At 38.1% G+C, this 19,879-nt stretch overlaps 1 protein-coding gene and 1 pseudogene across 1 annotated transcript in view; one reads left to right on the forward strand and one right to left on the reverse strand.

The window, feature by feature from the left end:
* The window catches only part of LOC145906887 (uncharacterized), a 130,525-nt gene that overhangs the window by 19,801 nt on the left and 90,845 nt on the right, over positions 1-19,879 (forward strand). The window lies entirely within an intron of this gene.
* On the reverse strand, positions 12,620-16,473 carry LOC145906271 (uncharacterized; annotated as a pseudogene).

A 19,879-nucleotide genomic window follows, 5' to 3' on the forward strand; every position in this document is an offset into this window, starting at 1 on the left:
ACCAGTGGCAATGCACCTCTCACAGCTGTTATATCCAGAGTGTGATTTAATTCTCTTTAGGCTGCTTCTAGCTGGGGCATCACATACATAAACTCCTTTATTTTCCATGACAAAGACTTTGTTATTTGCAGTCATGGGATTTGAGAAAAGATGCTCGATATCATTTAAAAATTGTTGTAGAAAAACATTCACATCAGGCATTTCTCTATGGCGCGATTTTTGCGTACAAAAGATTCCAGCACACAATGGTCTCATCTTCACTTGGTGAACACTCACCAAAATCGGGTAGAGCTTGAAATCAGGTGAATGTTTGAAAAGTGGCAAACCATCAATGTTAATCAACAATGTATACCTTACAGTTCCTCCTGTGTTTTTATAAGAATACAACAGCGCTTCGTGCAGAGCTCCTCTCCAATTTGCGAAGTGGACATATTGGCCTTCGAACATAGCTGTTGGCGACAAGTTAGGAGTTGGTAACAGAGTTTTCACAGACGTTGGCAATTCACCATGGATGGTGTTTAAAGCTTTTAGCAACCTAGAAACAGCTGCTTTTGGTACATTCAACTCTGTTAATGCCCATGTGGTTAATATATTAGTGATGTTGGGGTTTGGTTCTGTGGTAGTACTGCAGTAACTTTGTTCCACACTATTATTAACCACATGGGCATTTAAGTGATTACTTGGATCCATCTCAGTATCATTGGCACCAAAACGGCAATCATCAGATTCATCATCAGTTACACTAGAAGTTTCATTAAATCCACATTCATCATCAGTTACACTAGAAGTTTCAATAAATTCACATTCATCATCAGTTACACTAGAAGTTTCATTAAATCCACATTCATCATGAATAACCAAATGGTCAGCTTCCTCATTTCGTCTTTCTGGTTCTAAACCATTGCTCAAAGCCAGTTTTTCAGCTTTTCTTCTTACCCACTTTTGTTTAGCTGACAAAGCATCATACTTTTTATAGTATGTGCGTCGACTTTTACGTCTTGGCATAAATTACGATGGGCCTTAATTTGTTATTCTGTAGCCAGCCACACAAACTGAAATGTAATATTTATTCATGTTATGGTGATGTGACAAAACCAAATACAAGAATTAAATAAATATTTAGCTAACAGCACATTAATAAAGTTCCTATTTGACTTAAAATATTTCCTCAGTTTGAGGAATACAAATATTACTTCAACATTCAACCCACTTACCTGTTTATTCCAACACAAAAGTAATACAATGTATATGCTATCACTTTTACCCCTATTTCAAACATTAAACTTACATTATTGACCAACGGCAACGATTACAAAAGATTTTAAACTATACTGACGACATCGCATCATCGCAATCGAAAACCACGAGGCAATTTTCACGCATCGTTAAACACAAAAATCAGTGATAGAAATCAAATCATACTGACAGTCCGTAACATCCTGTAATTTAAATACCGTTTTACAATTATTTGCATTGTTGAATAATTAAACACCATCTTTAAAGTAACACAGGCCCCCTTAGGATTACATAATGCAATTCAACCGAAGCTGACGATTTTCGCTTTGTTTGGGGGTTGTTTGCCGGTAACAGGCGGTCTACACGTCATTGCTATGGTGACGTAACACCATTACACTTGTTAGTTAGCCTAATATGTCGAGACTATTAATTTTTGTAGGTATTGTACCAACCTTTAGCAAGCATCAGTATTTAGAATTAACAGCTTTCTTGGACAATTAGAGAAACACAGAAATGTTAACGCAATATGTCGGTAATTTTGTTTCCGACGAACCTTACTTGAACTTAGTGAAATATAACATCTATTTTGGCGCATCTTTACAAAGTCTTTAAATGTATCTCATCTCATGCACGAAATATGGTGGTAATATAGCTGACAATACATTATATACCCAAGACGTTTTCTTAGTTAGGCCACCACAGTGATAACACGGGTATGAAAACACATTAACGCACGAAATATCCACGAAATTCCGTTGATAAATCTAGTGAAACACCCCATACCCGCACTGTGTTGGTATTTCGGGGTTAATACAAGTGAAGGCAGACATGGCACGGTGGTATTGCAGGGATAGTTTCCGACTGGGGAGGTGGCGTAACTTCTAGTGTAGAAAGTGTGGATCGAAATTACAGCTGACGGTCAATGTTCAGTAATATTACACAAAAAATTAACGAACCACCGACGTTGGTGACTCACTTTCTGCTTCTCGTAAGATGTTTTAAGCAACCAACCTTGCTGTATGTATGAAATCCTGGCCAGCCTGAAAGTGTTTTAACAATATTTTAGATTGTGGGCGAGCCTGAAGAGTTCTCTTACCACAAAGAAAAAATACGACATTAGTTACAAAAGAAAGTGTTACTGACTTTTATTTTCTTAAAAAAACTTATTGTGTAATTTTTCTAAAAATACACTTTGTCGTTTCGATGTGTGACCAATTGTGAAGCAATCATTTAAAAACCTGAAGTCAAATGGGGTTTGGTTTCTGTCTGTTTAACTCGTACCGAGTCGCTTGAACTTGCTGTGTTCTTGCTCTCATTGAGTAAAGTGATCCAGTGATGCATTTCCTCCCCGGAATCACTCGCGAATGTGTAAACACGTTGCGATGTCGTCACAGTGAACGTGTTCGACTTTCCTGCAGTCACAGTGAACGTGTTCGACTTTCCTGCAGTCACAGTGAACGTGTTCGACTTTCCTGCAGTCACAGTGAACGTGTTCGACTTTCCTGCAGTCACAAACCAATATTATTCACATCTTGTTGCCACGATGCCACGATGCCACGATGCCACGATGCCACGATGCCACGATGCCACGATGCCACGATGCCACGATGCCACGATGCCACGATGCCACGATGCCACGATGCCACGATGCCACGATGCCACGATGCCACGATGCCACGATGCCACGATGCCACGATGCCACGATGCCACGATGCCACGATGCCACGATGCCACGATGCCACGATGCCACGATGCCACGATGCCACGATGCCACGATGCCACGATGCCACGATGCCACGATGCCACGATGCCACGATGCCACGATGCCACGATGCCACGATGCCACGATGCCACGATGCCACGATGCCACGATGCCACGATGCCACGATGCCACGATGCCACGATGCCACGATGCCACGATGCCACGATGCCACGATGCCACGATGCCACGATGCCACGATGCCACGATGCCACGATGCCACGATGCCACGATGCCACGATGCCACGATGCCACGATGCCACGATGCCACGATGCCACGATGCCACGATGCCACGATGCCACGATGCCACGATGCCACGATGCCACGATGCCACGATGCCACGATGCCACGATGCCACGATGCCACGATGCCACGATGCCACGATGCCACGATGCCACGATGCCACGATGCCACGATGCCACGATGCCACGATGCCACGATGCCACGATGCCACGATGCCACGATGCCACGATGCCACGATGCCACGATGCCACGATGCCACGATGCCACGATGCCACGATGCCACGATGCCACGATGCCACGATGCCACGATGCCACGATGCCACGATGCCACGATGCCACGATGCCACGATGCCACGATGCCACGATGCCACGATGCCACGATGCCACGATGCCACGATGCCACGATGCCACGATGCCACGATGCCACGATGCCACGATGCCACGATGCCACGATGCCACGATGCCACGATGCCACGATGCCACGATGCCACGATGCCACGATGCCACGATGCAAACAACCTCTTCCCCGTCTCGGAAACTTACAATGCGACTCGACGCCACTCAGGTAACTGTTACAAAACAACGTGCAAATCAGCTTAAAACAAAAACAAATATCGTACATTCATTTGATCGACGTCATACGATGTGTTATGCATCATTGCGTCCACTTGGCTTTCAAAATCTTCAAAACCCAAATCCTGGAGCAACAAAATGTTTAAAAAATCTTTTTTTTTGTCCATAGTATCACCAGCACCCCGAACTTTGCTTTGTGGTTGCGAGTGACCCGCTTATGCGTTGCATAAATCACAATATTACGCACTCGGGGGCAATTTAAAATCAATCAGTAAACGCGATTAAACTATAGACCAATTATAATTTAAACAGTAAATTATTTTAAGATGATTTCAGACCTAATACAAGCTGACTTGCTACGTCACGAGGATGACGTCATCGGATTGATTAACGGAATTACAAATGATAAGAATGATCTCGAGTTACGCAAAATCATGTGTTAGTGAATTCAAAAATAGCAACCCCCATTATGCAATTGAGCCGGATTGAATTGTTAGTATGGACAAAACAAAATCCTAGTAACATTCACAGTTGTTTTCACGCAAACAATTTATATTTGTAACCTGTAGAATGTCCATTCCTCTGTTTTCGTCTGCCTTCTCGTCGGGGTAATATTCCTCACCCACGTTCGTTACAAATTCATCGGTTGCTTCAGGTTGATCCTGATTAAAAATTATTAAAGTCAGCAAAACAAATAAAAATTCTTTTTTTGTAAAAATACCAGATTAGTTTTTTGCCAACTTAGATTGTTCTTAAATACCTTCCAGTATTCTGAATCATATTATGACATCACAACACTTATTCTCACCACTTCCAGCGCAAGACTCTCCCTGGCCTCGCTTCGTCGATGCATCTGCGCGATCTCAAGTTCAAGTTGGAAGATCCTCTCCATCTCCTCCCGTTCCGCATCATCAAGCTCCTCCTCTCCACCGGATGAGAGCATCCTCTTGTTTACGGTTGAGTAAGCACTGTCTACGTCAGCGGAATCTATGACGGCGTCGAGTGACGCAAGAGCCGATTCCTGCCCGAAGAGATAGGCGAGTTGTATTTTTACAATAGAAATATGAATTGAATCTCTTGCTGGCGGAAACCAAGAAACAATTAAATTAAAAATTCCAAGTGTTAGAAAGTAACCAACCCTAAAAGCAAGTATTTTCTTTAAAAGAACAAGATTTGTTTCACAAAAACGTAGCACACACAAGCACCCACGTGTTCGCCATCCATGGATTTGCGGGGGCTGTACATTTTTTCACAAGGTGGGGGCGGTGGGGGTGAAGGAAACCCTCAGCGTCCTCCTCCAATCCGTTCTCCGTCGCTTCCCTGGCCATTTCAGCCTCTCTCGCCATCTGGAAAGGGAAAATTTTACCAGATAATCAGAGAGTGACCAAGTATTGTGGGAATGATTACCACACAGAAAGTATGGCACTTTTCGTGTTACTTGTACAAACATGTCAACCAATTGCTCAAATAAATCTTTTCAGTATTTCCACTGCAAAAATCAGATTGTTGAGATTTAAAGCAATTTGGTGTCTGGGTTTCTTCAAACAATCAACACAGGAAAGGTAACTTTTCCTTCTGTGCAAGGAAACCACAAAATTTTAAGGTTTTTTTTACCACCTCTTGTTCCTGTTTCTCTCTTCGTCTCTTTTCTTCTTCCTCCCTCGCGAGTCTCTCCCGTTCCAAGCGCGCCTACAGAAACCATTTTCTTGCCTTAGTTTATTCAAAAAACCTAATTTTTGAGAACAATTCGCCCAACTTTTGAAACCTCAACAAACTTATTGCAAACACAAAGTCAAACTTTAAATATTAGCCAAACAATTTCTGTGAAAATTCATAAAAGTGGAGGAAACCGTTCTGTTCCAGGATTCTTACACAATGTTATTGTGAATTTATAAATTTATTAAGCTGGCGGGTAAAAGGAAAGTAAGGGACGGACAAACCTGCTCCTCTCTCTGTTTCCTCTCCCTTTCCATTTGTTCCTTAAGAGCCTTGAGTTGTCTGTGTTTTTCAAGCAGGATCTAAACAATGGAAAGGTGTAAACATGAAGGTTGCCATGGAAATCGTATCAGCAAATGCACACAATGACTTTTTACACAAAGTGACAATGCTTTGGGTGTATTTAATATTTTAAGTAGAAAATCGTAAAAAAACTCCAAGTGTGGTCATTGATAGTATGTTTGTCCAACAATGTTGCGTCAAGTTTCCTTGCCAGCAAGCAACAATCACTGAAAAGAAGTCGCCTTGTGAACTCGTTTTAACTTCCTCCGCGCAACAAACCCCTGAATAATGGCGGGAAAATAAGAAACACACATGTTGTGTAGTAGATTTGTATAAAATACGGTCATTGTTTAAATTAAATAACAAAAAAATGTAAATACAATACTTTGCTTTATAGAGATGGAAGTTCAATGTTGTTTCAAATCAGCAGTTGAGTTATGGCTCTGATCTTACTTACAGTGTTGTCCCACTGTTTGTCCAAATATACTTGAAGGCTTGTCTTTTTTTGTGCTGCAAGCAAGTGTTGAATAATTTTCAGTTTTGTCTTGTCAAACTTTCTGTCATGAAAACATTTTGCAGGTTGAAAGTTGTTTCTATGGAGTTGGGGAAATGCAGATTTGATTTGTTGAAAAATATTTAATTCCTGATTTTCCTTGAGAAAACTTTCAGTTATCGGTTGGGATTATTTTGATGAGCTGCTTGTTGTTCTCACAGGTATTCTGTGTGAGATGCTTATCAGTTTTTTGTATCGATACTCCCATGTGTTTGGCAATTGCAATTTGTCGGTGCATTCCTGTTTAGTTTGTGTTAAACAAAAAATTTTTTTGGTTTTAAAAACAGAAAACAACAACAGTTGAACTGAAAGAAAAAGTATTAAAATTGCGAACATACATATTTCAATGCATTCTCTCCTGCTATATTGCTTAAGGATATTTACTTCACTTTTGCTTCTTCAACATCTGTTTGCAATTTTAATACTTTTTCTTTCAGTTCCACTGCTGTTGTTTTCTGTTTCTTTTACCAACAAATATTTTTAGCCAAAATTTTCCTATTCCAACCTTATTGAAATAGACCTGGGGACACTGTGGATGGTTTTGACTTGTAGGGGTCTCATAAGTGCAGTTGGTGACTGTGGCCCAGGACTAGCTCGCAAACTAGCCAGGAACAGATATTTTTCAACGTAAGTCAGTTGGGTACCCATAACTGGGCATCAAACAATATAGACGAACCACTGTAGAGCACATTATGCCCAAACAACTGCTTGGTATTCAACAGTGTTATCAGTATCAAATCATATGGTTCGTTATGGCTCATATGCATTTTTCTTTAAAATCAATTTTGTTTTGAACGAATTTGCACACAGTTTTTACTTCATGTATGGAGTTTAGGTCGGCATAAACTCAACGTGATAATAAACAGTTCAAATTAAAAACCTGCATTTTGCGGCTGTTCAGCAATTCATGATATCACGTTTATAAACAGCGCCGGTTCTCATGTTTAGAAATGTTTACAACAGATTTTTGTGCTGGAACCTGTATGAAACAAACAATAAAAGTTAAACATAAATTATATAAAAAAGAACAAAATGTTACATTATAAAATTAATGTAGCAGTTAAAATCTGGAGCTAAACAAGAATTTAACTCGACCACTAAAAGTGGAAAAACTCACTAAAAGTCTGATGAAATGGTAACAATACAGATGTCCATGTGAGTATTGTGGATGTCAACTGATGGAACTTAGTTTACATGAAAACATTTTGTTGCCACTTTTACAAACAACCTCATCCACATCAATTGTAAAAAGTTCAGGGTTCTCCAATTCTATTCTGTTCCAAATTGATAAAAGTTTTGAAATTAATTTGGATTCTTCTGTGAATTGGTTGAGATGCCAAGCAATACTCATGTGGTAGGATGGGTTTGTGTAGTAAGGCTTGCAATGAAAATCCATGAATGCTTTATCCACGATCTGAACGACTTTATTCAGTTGTTGAACTGCAGGTTGTGCTGAAATCTGGAATTGTTTGGAAACAATAACAAACAATCTGATACCAAATCAAGACAAGAAATGCTGTCAAAAAAGTTTCACCCTTACCTTAAACCCACAAAATGATCTTGTTTTTTCATCATTCACATAAATATTCAAATCATCAGATGATAATGTGATTGAAAATCTTCGAAAACGTTTTAAATTTTGTCTGAGACTCTCCACTAAAGGGTCTATGCAGTGGTGAGGTATGACATTAGTCCTTGAAATACTCACATGGAAATTATCCACAAGATGCCATGTCGATTCTATCATTTGATTCCCAAACATTTAAAATTGTACACAATAATTTAAGCAGATAATTTAATACCCTTTTCTCTGCTTTCGAGTGTTTTTTCAACGTTGAATTTAAATTCATCCAAACTTTTTTGGGGGTAAGGCATGGATTGTAAACATACGTTGCCCAATTTCCGCGCTCATGGGGGAACGACCGGATTCGACCTCGGTGTTCCTGGGGTTTCAACGACTTAGTGTCTCCAAACAATGAAGAAATAGCTTGCGGTAAAGGCAAATTCACTTTGGTGCCAGCTTGATCTACTTGCGTAAATTCAGAATCGCTAAAATCAGAATCACTGCCGTAAGCGACGCAAAGCGAAGACAAGGCCGCCATTTTGACCAGAAATCAGTTTGAAACGGTTATCACACTTACACCTCCTCCGAAAGTCAGACGCATTACTGACGCAAACCTTGTTTGTGCGGTCACAATGGGTGTTGTCATGCGTCGGTTAGCGTCGTGCGTCAGTGTTTCCATATGATCTCTATTTTCAAAGCGGTAAGTTGGGTATTATTTGTTTGTAGTATGGAATAAATTTTTCTTATTTACTGAAAAGTTGTTAACAATAAATTCAAAAGGGATATTTAAAAGGGTTAGTTTTGTAAAATTGCCGCAGCCAACATTTCTATGCGCTATGTAGTGTACACGTGTAGGATTGTAAAGCAGAGGGCCCCTTTTTGCTTACGTGCTTGTTTTTTCAGGAATTGTTTATTCGCTTTTACTTAATGTGCTAGTGACGAACCTCACAAATTTATATATTTATATATTTTTCAGAAATGGAAATAAACATTTCAAACTCCCAGTTCATTTTCCACGGGGTGGAAGTAGGCCCCACGCCTACACCATTGGTAACATATGTAATATTGTATAGTTTTTATTTGTAACTGTTTGCTTGTTTACATGTGACTGCTTTCAACGTTACAGCAGAATGAAGGACTTTCAACGTAAGTTCTTTTTGTCTTAAATTTTAGATTTGATTAACCCACTGCCTATTATTATAGTTGGCTGCCCAGGCACTCCTTCGAGGAGTTAAAGAGGTATGTAGTGTTTTTTGTGCCATAAAGGGAAATTGGGACCCTGCAGTAGCAATTTCCTAAATTGCAGTATATAAGTTTGCCTAGTTACAATGAATATGATAATTAATGTTGTTTCTTGTGCAGAGAAGGGAAGATAAGGCCAGAGGCTATGTAAGTAAATAATGCATTATTCACATATTACTGCTACAAAACGTGCAGTGCATAAAAAAAATATTGATTTTGCAGATGGCTGAATAAGAAGGATTTTTTTCAAAGGGTAAATTAAATTTTTATTGCTGGATTCTTATTTGGAAACATTTCCACAGGAACAAATTAAAACATAGTGTAGCTTAAAAATAAAAGAAGTATTATATTTAAATATACTTGTTGCACCATTCCTCATTCAAACTACTTTATACAATCGGCTATTACATGATGTTAGCAATAATTTTATAGAACGCAAACATGAGAGGAAGGGTAAGTTGCAATTATGTTGTAATGTAAGTCATGTTGAAGTATTTGTAGTTGCTTAAGGTTTTGTGTTGCAGGGCAGGGGCAGAGGCTTTACTCAACAAGTAAGTGGCAATATTTAGCTTTCGTGTGTGTTTTGTCATACTTATCACAAAAATGTTTTAGGGTCGAAGCTCCCAACTACGTGTAAGTATTGATATCCTTAAGATCTTTTACAACCCATTAGTATTTATTTTTTTTAATTTATTGAACACATTTCTTATTTCCATTTGAAACTCTAAATTTGTTTTATTTTTGCATATCTTCACAGCAGAGAAGTCCATCTGTTAGAGTAAGTATCATTAAACTACATTAAATTATTTCTATTGGAAATTCTAAATCTGTTTTATTTTTGCATATCTTCACAACAGAGAAGCCCGTCTGTTAGAGTAAGTGTCATTAAACTACATTAAATTATTTCTATTGGAAACTCTAAATCTGTTTTATTTTTGCATATCTTCACAGTCTAGGAGCCCGTCTGTTAGAGTAAGTGTCATTAAACTACATTAAATTATTTCCATTGGAAACTCTAAATCTGTTTTGTTTTGCATATCTTCACGACAGAGAAGCCCGTCTGTTAGAGTAAGTGTCATTAAACTACATTAAATTATTTCCATTGGAAACTCTAAATTTGTTTTATTTTTGCATATCTTCACAACAGAGAAGCCCGTCTGTTAGAGTAAGTGTCATTAAACTACATCAAATTATTTCCATTGGAAACTCTAAATCTGTTTTATTTTTGCATATCTTCACAGTCTAGGAGCCCGTCTGTTAGAGTAAGTGTCATTAAACTACATTAAATTATTTCCATTGGAAACTCTAAATCTGTTTTATTTTGCATATCTTCACAACAGAGAAGCCCGTCTGTTAGAGTAAGTGTCATTAAACTACATTAAATTATTTCCATTGGAAACTCTAAATTTGTTTTATTTTTGCATATCTTCACAACAGAGAAGCCCGTCTGTTAGAGTAAGTGTCATTAAACTACATTAAATTATTTCCATTGGAAACTCTAAATTTGTTTTATTTCTGCATATCTTCACAACAGAGAAGCCCGTCTGTTAGAGTAAGTGTCATTAAACTACATTAAATTATTTCCATTGGAAACTCTAAATTTGTTTTATTTTTGCATATCTTCACAACAGAGAAGCCCGTCTGTTAGAGTAAGTGTCATTAAACTACATCAAATTATTTCCATTGGAAACTCTAAATCTGTTTTATTTTTGCATATCTTCACAGTCTAGGAGCCCGTCTGTTAGAGTAAGTGTCATTAAACTACATTCAATTATTTCCATTGGAAACTCTAAATCTGTTTTATTTTTGCATATCTTCACAACAGAGAAGCCCGTCTGTTAGAGTAAGTGTCATTAAACTACATTAAATTATTTCCATTGGAAACTCTAAATTTGTTTTATTTTTGCATATCTTCACAACAGAGAAGCCCGTCTGTTAGAGTAAGTGTCATTAAACTACATTAAATTATTTCTATTGGAAACTCTAAATTTGTTTTATGTTTGCATATCTTCACAACAGAGAAGCCCGTCTGTTAGAGTAAGTGTCATTAAACTACATTAAATTATTTCTATTGGAAACTCTAAATTTGTTTTATGTTTGCATATCTTCACAACAGAGAAGCCCGTCTGTTAGAGTAAGTGTCATTAAACTACATTAAATTATTTCTATTGGAAACTCTAAATTTGTTTTATTTTTTCATATCTTCACAACAGAGAAGCCCGTCTGTTAGAGTAAGTGTCATTAAACTATATTAAATTATTTCCATTGGAAACTCTAAATCTGTTTTATTTTGCATATCTTCACAGTCTAGGAGCCCGTCTGTTAGAGTAAGTGTCATTAAACTACATTAAATTATTTCCATTGGAAACTCTAAATCTGTTTTATTTTGCATATCTTCACAACAGAGAAGCCCGTCTGTTAGAGTAAGTGTCATTAAACTACATTAAATTATTTCCATTGGAAACTCTAAATCTGTTATATTTTTGCATATCTTCACAGTCAAGGAGCCCTTCGGGTCCCAGGCCAAAACGTGTAAGTAATGACCCCTTTTTTTGACAATTGTGGTGGTTAAACTTATGTACGTGTTTTGCAGGCGAGAAGTCTTTAACGTGAGTGGAATGAGTTTTCACAAAACTGTTTTTTTAAACAATGTTTTTTTCTTGCCAGGTCTGCAAAATAAAATTCATTTCGTTTTATTTGTGACTGTTTTAACAAGTTAAAAAAGTCAAAATTAAAGTGCATATGATACGGTCATAACAACTTTGTGTAAAACTAAAGGTACATCGACAACAAACATATATACAAAGTTTTTTAGGTCTACGTTAACTAAAACATGTATAACTGCATAAAAAGTAGCGGCGACCAAAAATCATAAATATCATTACATGAAATGTGACGGTTTATAATGGACGAAAGTGTAAAAGAACAAGAGAAACAAAATGTGGTCACTATAAATAGTTTCAAACGACCAGCACGAGTCATACAGACAACTACGTAGATGAACAATACGCACAAGAAATAAAATGGCATGGGCATTGATAAAGGAACTGGAGAGATATACTTTACTTTATAGTCAAACAAGAAAGTTCCAACCACACCCCAGAGGCCTTTCTTATGTGGTCGCTGACCGTTTTGGTAACCCAGACGCCTCGCCAATAGCCATATGAAACTGGGAAGAAATATCACTCTGCGGAAGTGTTACACCTCTCAGAAAGAGCCTGATTGGTCAAGTTTACCATCACTCATTGAGTGTTACACCGTTTAGGTCAAAGCCCAAATGGTACGGTATGAAATTCACCCCGCAGAAGTGTTACACCTCTCAGAAAGAGCCTGATCGGTCAGTTTTTTTGTCACACAATAAAACCCGATAAAATATACAATAATTAGTGCAAATTGCTTTTGTACAATGATAATAAAATTCTTAATTGGCAAAATTTCAGTCATGTCAATTTACAATGTGCATGCAAATCGTTTATCCTCTTCTGCTTCCTTCTGTGATAAACCCACACATTTCATGTGAAACCATTGACCACATCGAGTGCACTCAACCCAAAGAATGTTCATGGGTTCGTCCTCTTTAGCTTCACATGCTTTACAGGTGTCTTTATCATTTGTGCCTTCGAGGCATTTGCCAGCAATTACTTTGAAGATTTCGGTTCGATAATTATATGTGCAAACATTCTGCTGAAGACTTTTGTCTGTTGCTAGCCATTTGGCATACATACAAGTCATAACTCCACAGCTTGATCCATCCAACTGTTGTGTTCTCTGTGGAGTTTCTATAGTGGTAATATTCCAACCAAATTTGGTTGTTAAAAGATAATTCACCATATCTTGTGCAGTCCGGACATTGTTGTCAGTTTCTACATCAGGCATTGTCAAAGGGTCTATATAAAGCATTTTGCGGTTGGAGATGTCAATGACAAGTAAAACCCAATGAAACCCGGAAGGATTCCATGGTATAAAAATCTTTTGTTTAACCTTTAAATTAACCCCTTCCCAAACTTTTTTGATTGAAGCTTTCCTCTGTAATGTTTGAGCCACAGTAGAACAAACATATATGATGTGTTGGTGCTTGTTAGTTAATTGCCATAGGTAGCTGTTGATAACTTCATCATAAAGCCAACCGACATTGAATCTGCTGTCATGCCTTTTAAGTTCACATACTTCAGCTGGCAGCAATGCATCATCCAGAGATTTCAACTCCAACAAAGAAATTGAATGAGATCCATTTTTTAAAATTTTATTGGAAGGTTTAAAGCCCTTAATATGAGCTGTGATGCTTTGTGTCACCAATGACTTTGTGTTCTCTACTCTTTCCATAAAATCATCATTAGAAGATTCATTTTTGTGACAAGCCTTCTGTGGTGTCCTTTGTTTTACATTTTTCTTGACCAAAGGAAACAAGGTGGTTACTTGATGCAGTGGTCGCATAAGGTTGGCAAACTGCCCAACTCGTGAAGAAAATGGGTTTGGCTTTGGTCGCTTGCGAGGCAACTCATCATGAAAACCCTTTTCAGGAAATGTAGGCTTTCGTTTTCTCCTCAAAGACTTCAGCTCAGGGGTTTGAGTAATTCTAAACCCGGAATCATATGAACATGCTTCAGAAAACTTGGCAATAACTGCATTGACATCAGAAATGCCTTCATCCAAAACCTGCTTGGAGCGGACATCATAGGAGAGGTCCATCAAATGTTTCACCAAATCAATAAACTGTTGGTGGCTTTGTTTACGGCCGCTGGTTTTGTCACTTGCAATGTTTTCAGGTTTGTTGAGAATTGATTGGTGGGCACAAGAAAAATTGATTTCTTCATTCTCAGTCACAGAATTTGAAACCGATTCGACTGAAAGTTTGTTTACAACAGCAGGATCCAAAACCATGTAAACAGAGTTGCTGTACCATTCTGGCAGACTATGCCATCCCACATCTGCATACTTGTCAAATATTGCAAACATATGCTTGCATGGTAAAAAATTTCGCAAAAAGTCATGACATGTGCATTTGGGAAAATCCCTATCGTTACCAAATTTTACAGAGTATATTTCAGAAGTTGAGCTGCTTACTACAGTAAACAGGCCTTTTTTTTTACATATTAAACTTGCCTGAATGTTTGCAGATTCTCCAATACGCTTGATGCAATGTTTCACCAATTTTCTTGGACGATTTTGAAGAAAATTGGGAACATCTGCGTTGTAACTTCTGTAATCTCCAGATGATCTCATGTTTTCTTGCTTGTACCTTTATATGATGTAATTATATTGATTTCGCTTGCCACTTCCACTTGAAAGTAACCAAAATTTGGTTGTAGGAAACTTACTTCTCATATGCATTTGGAAGGAATTCTTTGTGCAAGATTGTGATTAAGCCAGATAATGATTTATCTGTCCTGAATCGAACATGACATTCTTTCAAAACTCGGTTTTGTCTTTCAACACCATTGTTGGTACGAATCAAAACCTTTAACTGGTCTGCTCGATAGAGCCACATCCATCTCTAAAAAATATTGCACTACCTGCAAAAATCTAAGAACATACATATATTTAATTATAAAACCTCTTTTTCCTTAAGCCAAACATTTGTGAAGTATTTTTGCAGTTTCACATTGTTTATCCACACAGAGCTGGACTGAAATAGATGTAATGCTCTGTCGCAGCTTTCCTCACATTCAGCATTAGCAATTCCTCTCATAAATGATAAAACTTCATCCTTGTCTGGGCCTACTTGATTTTCAGACTTTTTTACCCATCTTTCCCATGCCTGTTCGCGATGAAAATCGCAAATAAGGACACGGACATCTAGAAAAATTGCAACAAAATATATGGCATGTTTATATTATGCACACTTTGTACCTGCAAAAATACTTTCAATGGCGTGAATCTCTGCATCACATTTGTCGACCATAAAAAATGATGGGTTCCATTCAGGAGTCCATTCTTTTAATATGGTCAGTGCTTCTTCAATGTCTAATTGTCGTTCATTCTGAGTTATGAAGCTAGCCACCACTTGGTAGCCAACATTTGTCTTTACACAGAGAAAAAACAGGGGAAGCGCATATTTGGATGTCTTGTAGGTAGCATCCATCAGACAAATGTCTTGGCCGTAACGCAGAAGCAATCTTCGCTGCCAGGCAAACTGATGGATAAACAGCATGGTTTGTTCGGATTGAATGACTGGTGCTGTTTCTCCATCAACTACTTCAGGTTCAACGTTTGCAGCATACGGCCGGAAATATATGTTGTCATCAGCATCTCCTGCCTTCACCCATTCATCCACCAACCCCTGGACATTGCTTTGATCAATTTTTGCGAATCTGTGTTTACAAAATGCCCGGTAATAATGACTTTGAATGTCCTTTTTCGTTGGATAAAATCTCCTGTTTGAAGTAGATGGTGGGGTATCATTTTTGAAAAGTTCATGGGTGACATAATGTTTTAGGCTTCTCAGAATTTCTTCAATACTGCCCACACCTTCTGTAACCAATTGATCAATTCTGGCAATTAGTCTTTGATCAACAGGTTGAAGGAATCCTGCAGCCTTAACAAAAAAGATTTATTTCCAGAAAAATAACTTGTTTTTCATAGAAAACTTACTTCCCCTAAAACATGACCTGTATGGTCGTCCTCCTTGGGGAAGCAAACACTTGCAGTTTGTTCCTTTATTAAGTGCTTGTCATTGTTTTGCAGCAAATCTTTTATAACAACACTTGTCTTTTTCAGTTTGGATGCACATTTTGAGACCAACTAAACATTTGTTGTCAAAATAACAATAAAATAAAGCAATTTACTTCCAGCAGTCAACAAAAACCTCAAACTGTGGGAACTTAATAATTTTCTGAATTACAATCTTCGCCTGCAATTTTTTTTTTTTGTTCCTTGAATACACAAATGCTTTCTGCAAGGATTTGGGTGATCTTGTAACTAAAAAGGGATAGCATTGTTTAACCTTTTTTAATATAAAGTCACATATATACTTGTATAGGAATTGCAGCATGACGTCTTTCGTTTTTTATTTTGTTACGATCCTTTGAATGCTGACATTCCAAGACCGTAGTTTGTAAAATGATGTAAGGGGTGCAGGAGCTTTTGTCCCAATTCAAACGGCTTTTTGATATATCTGCAAACATACAACAACAAGGGTTATAAAATAATTTGCACCAGAAAACTGTCCTACTGCTCTGAAAAGAAAACTAAATGAAAAAATACTTCACTGCTATCTTCATACCAAATGATCTCTTTCGCAATGTAATGAACTTAGTCATTGTAGAAATTTCAAATTTCTGAACTAAATCCTTTGCTTGTTCCATTGAACATACCCACTACAAATTTGGCTGAATTTAGCATGAAAATTTTTTGACATATTAACTGAACTAGTCAACACCAACAACCTGCAAATCTTGCTCATTTTTCTTCTGTGCTGGTTCCGATGTATTTGGCTAAAATATGTAAATATGCTCCATGTTTTGTGTTAAGCTAAACCATCTACTCACCATTTTACTTAAATTAGTGTCTGGTGTGAACTTGTTCTTCACAATGTTCAAAAAACATCTTGCTTCCTGTGAAACACCTGTACTTTTGACATCAAGGCTTTTTCTAATTTCTTTACTTGCCTTTTCGAGGGTATACTTTGAATGCTTATTCTATACAAAGTTGTTGGCAACTGTAGATAACCAATGACAGCATGTATACATATATATTACCATGCTTTCAAACTTTGGAAAAACCAAAACATCACAGATAGTTATCACATACTGACAAATATTGCCCCTGTTAAAATGCCAAATTGATTCAAAGCATTCGGACTGGGTAATAATATATGGAATGCCAGCATCATTCCAGTGCACAGAGCTGTTACATGAATCTTTAAAAATGAAACTCATTGACAAAAACAGTGTGAGGTGGAGTTTCAAACAGAAAGTAGAATTTAACTCACCGTGTGATTTAATTGAAGACGGCTTTAAGGTTAGATGAAGTGATTTTTCAAAATTGAGTAATGTATTTTTTGCATCATAATTGGACTCATACCACTGTCAAAGAAAAGCAAAAATGTGAGCAATTTATTATCTGCAGTTTTCTTTTGGGAAACAAGCTATCATTTTGGACTTAGTCAATGAAGTTTCCTTTTTAAAAATGGGTAATATTTAAATTTTCAAATAAACCAACCTTTTCCACAGTATTTGAATTTGTAAAATCAATCTCGGAAATTGATACTCCATCACAGCTTCTAAAGAAACATTATACCATTTAAATAGGAGTTACAGCACACCTGTACAACCTACCGTGTATCACTAACACCTTCAGAAATTAGTAATCGCCTCGGTATTGGCACGCAATGTCTAAATCGCCGAGACTTACTAACGTCAATAATGTCCTTCAACATACTCAAACTTTTCCCACAAAAAAACATGTTTCTAGTACAAAATCTGTTAAATCTGCACAAGAATCTGAACAAACAGTTAAATCTGCACAAGAATCTAAACAAACAGTTAAACAAACAGGAACCCGTTGGGTCGCACAGCATGCCTTCTGCTCTTCCCACGTGCACAGTTTTTCCGCGAAATAGAAATCACATGGAAGCACTGACGCATGACAATGACGCACGATGCTAACCGAAGCATGACAACACCTATTGTGACCGCACAAACAAGGTTTGCGTCAGTTATGCGTCTGACTTTCGGAGGAGGTGTAAGTGTGATAACCGTTTGAAACCGGCACTTTTCATCAAATATAAGGGAAAGCCCCCGGAAAACCATTGAAGTGTGCAAACGTCAACATCGGTGTAAAATGCAACAGGGGGCAAACTTTGTTTCCCCTTACAATTACTAAACAGCTTAAACTAAACTGACTGCAGTGAAAACATCACTGTTCGTTGGCGAGTTACTTTAGTGGCGCGTTTGTAATGCTGGAAAATGACCACGTGGTGTCGCTGTGCGTACATTTTCATCCCAGTGTTACGAACGGTAGACACTTAAACCACCTCACGGATGGGCGAAACGGGATTTCTCCGTTTCATGCGTGGCTACTCAACGTTAGTTTTCACGAAGACTTTGCAATATTATAACTCTAATATTAAGTTAGTTTATGCAAAAACGTTGTTACACACTAAAGTCCCGTTTACACTACAGACGATTCCGTGTTTGTTTTATTTCGCGCGCGTGCTGAGTTGTGCTGGGATGGAATGTGCCGGTCTGTGCTGGGATGTGCTCGCTTTTGCTCGACGAGCATAAATTCGGACACAGTTGGGCACATTTCGGCACACATTAATGCGAGAGTGCAAGGCGACTGCTTAAAAGGAGAGGACATATATTATTTTAGTTCTGGTTGTGTGATGTGACCGCGTTTGACATGTGAGCGATTGTTTTGAGCGTGTGAAATGGTGCCGCAACTGCATTACAAAGCGGTGTGTAGAACGGCGTCAAAGCGGGATGCTGCTGTGAAAAACCATTGGTTCAATTATATCATCTTTTTTTTCATAATCTGTGCTGTTTGGTTCAACACATACTGTAGTGTTACCTTGCGTCGCAAAAAATTGCTTTTTGATGAAGAATATGTACAGCCAATAGCAACAACTTCAATTGGTACTTATAATAACGCTGGCGGGGCCGAGAAATGCAAGACAAGACTGACATCCTTGAAAAATTATCAACGTAACTTGTCACTTTCACTTGTCGGTTTCGTGTTCATTACAGGAAAATCCCCGTAGTCGTGCTCGATTATTATTGTAAACACCGTGTGTGCCAGACTGTGCTGTGCCGTGTCGTGCCAAACTGTGTTCGTGTATAAACGGGCCTTAAGGGCCTAATTGTTTTTTGGTAGATTTGGCTAAAGACCGAGAATTTCGATACTTTAGGACGTGTGTAGCATTGCCGAAGCACGTGGTGAACGAAACAAACGTTTTGTTGATGGAATATGTTTTGCTTGCTTTTTAACATACCTCTAGACAATGCCTTGATAACTATTTTAGTTCAGAAGGAATGATATTTCCAACAAACATGTTTGAAATGCTAGTTTAACCATTACACGATGAACCGGGGAAATCCCGTTTCGCCCGTCCGTGAGGTGGTTTAAGTGTCTCCCGTTACGAACAGTTTAACCATTTAATAACATTTCTATGTTACTTGAACCCATGTGTGTATATGTGCACATTTGCATCACATCATCGCATTCCTTTGTTTCACAAAGCGAAAGCGTGCTCACTGGTCTACTTGCGGGAAATAGCCACAGTAATCGTTGAAATTAATGTAGATTAGACTTTGTCTAGGTTCTAGTAATACTTTTAATGTTTGTGACAAGTGTTATGAAGACTTAAAGGCCTGTCATGTGCCTCTTTCAGTGTTTTGTAAGCCAGTTGACTACGTAGCAAATTTGTGACGTTTGTTTGTATGATTTAGACGCTAAGCTAACTAAACAGTGTCTTTAGAAACGTGGTATTGTGAACTTCAGAAATGCTGACCGTGTCCTTTATAACTGACTGCGCTAAACTGCGCCCTGTATGACTGACTACCCCAATGCTGTCTTGTTGCTGATGTATTGTGTCTCGCCCATTCTACACTGCGTACTGATTCGTTGTTCTTTCACTGCACAATATATTCACTAAAAACCAAGAGACTGGGGTGCGGTTGCGAATTTCTGACTCATCGTACCTGACGTTGGTACCTACGAAGACCTGATATATAGGCAGACCGATAGCGTACACTGTAAAAAAATATACTG

The sequence above is a fragment of the Ascidia mentula genome, chromosome 6 (genome assembly GCF_947561715.1).
Source record: "Ascidia mentula chromosome 6, kaAscMent1.1, whole genome shotgun sequence".
In the NCBI taxonomy this organism is placed as follows: domain Eukaryota; kingdom Metazoa; phylum Chordata; class Ascidiacea; order Phlebobranchia; family Ascidiidae; genus Ascidia; species Ascidia mentula.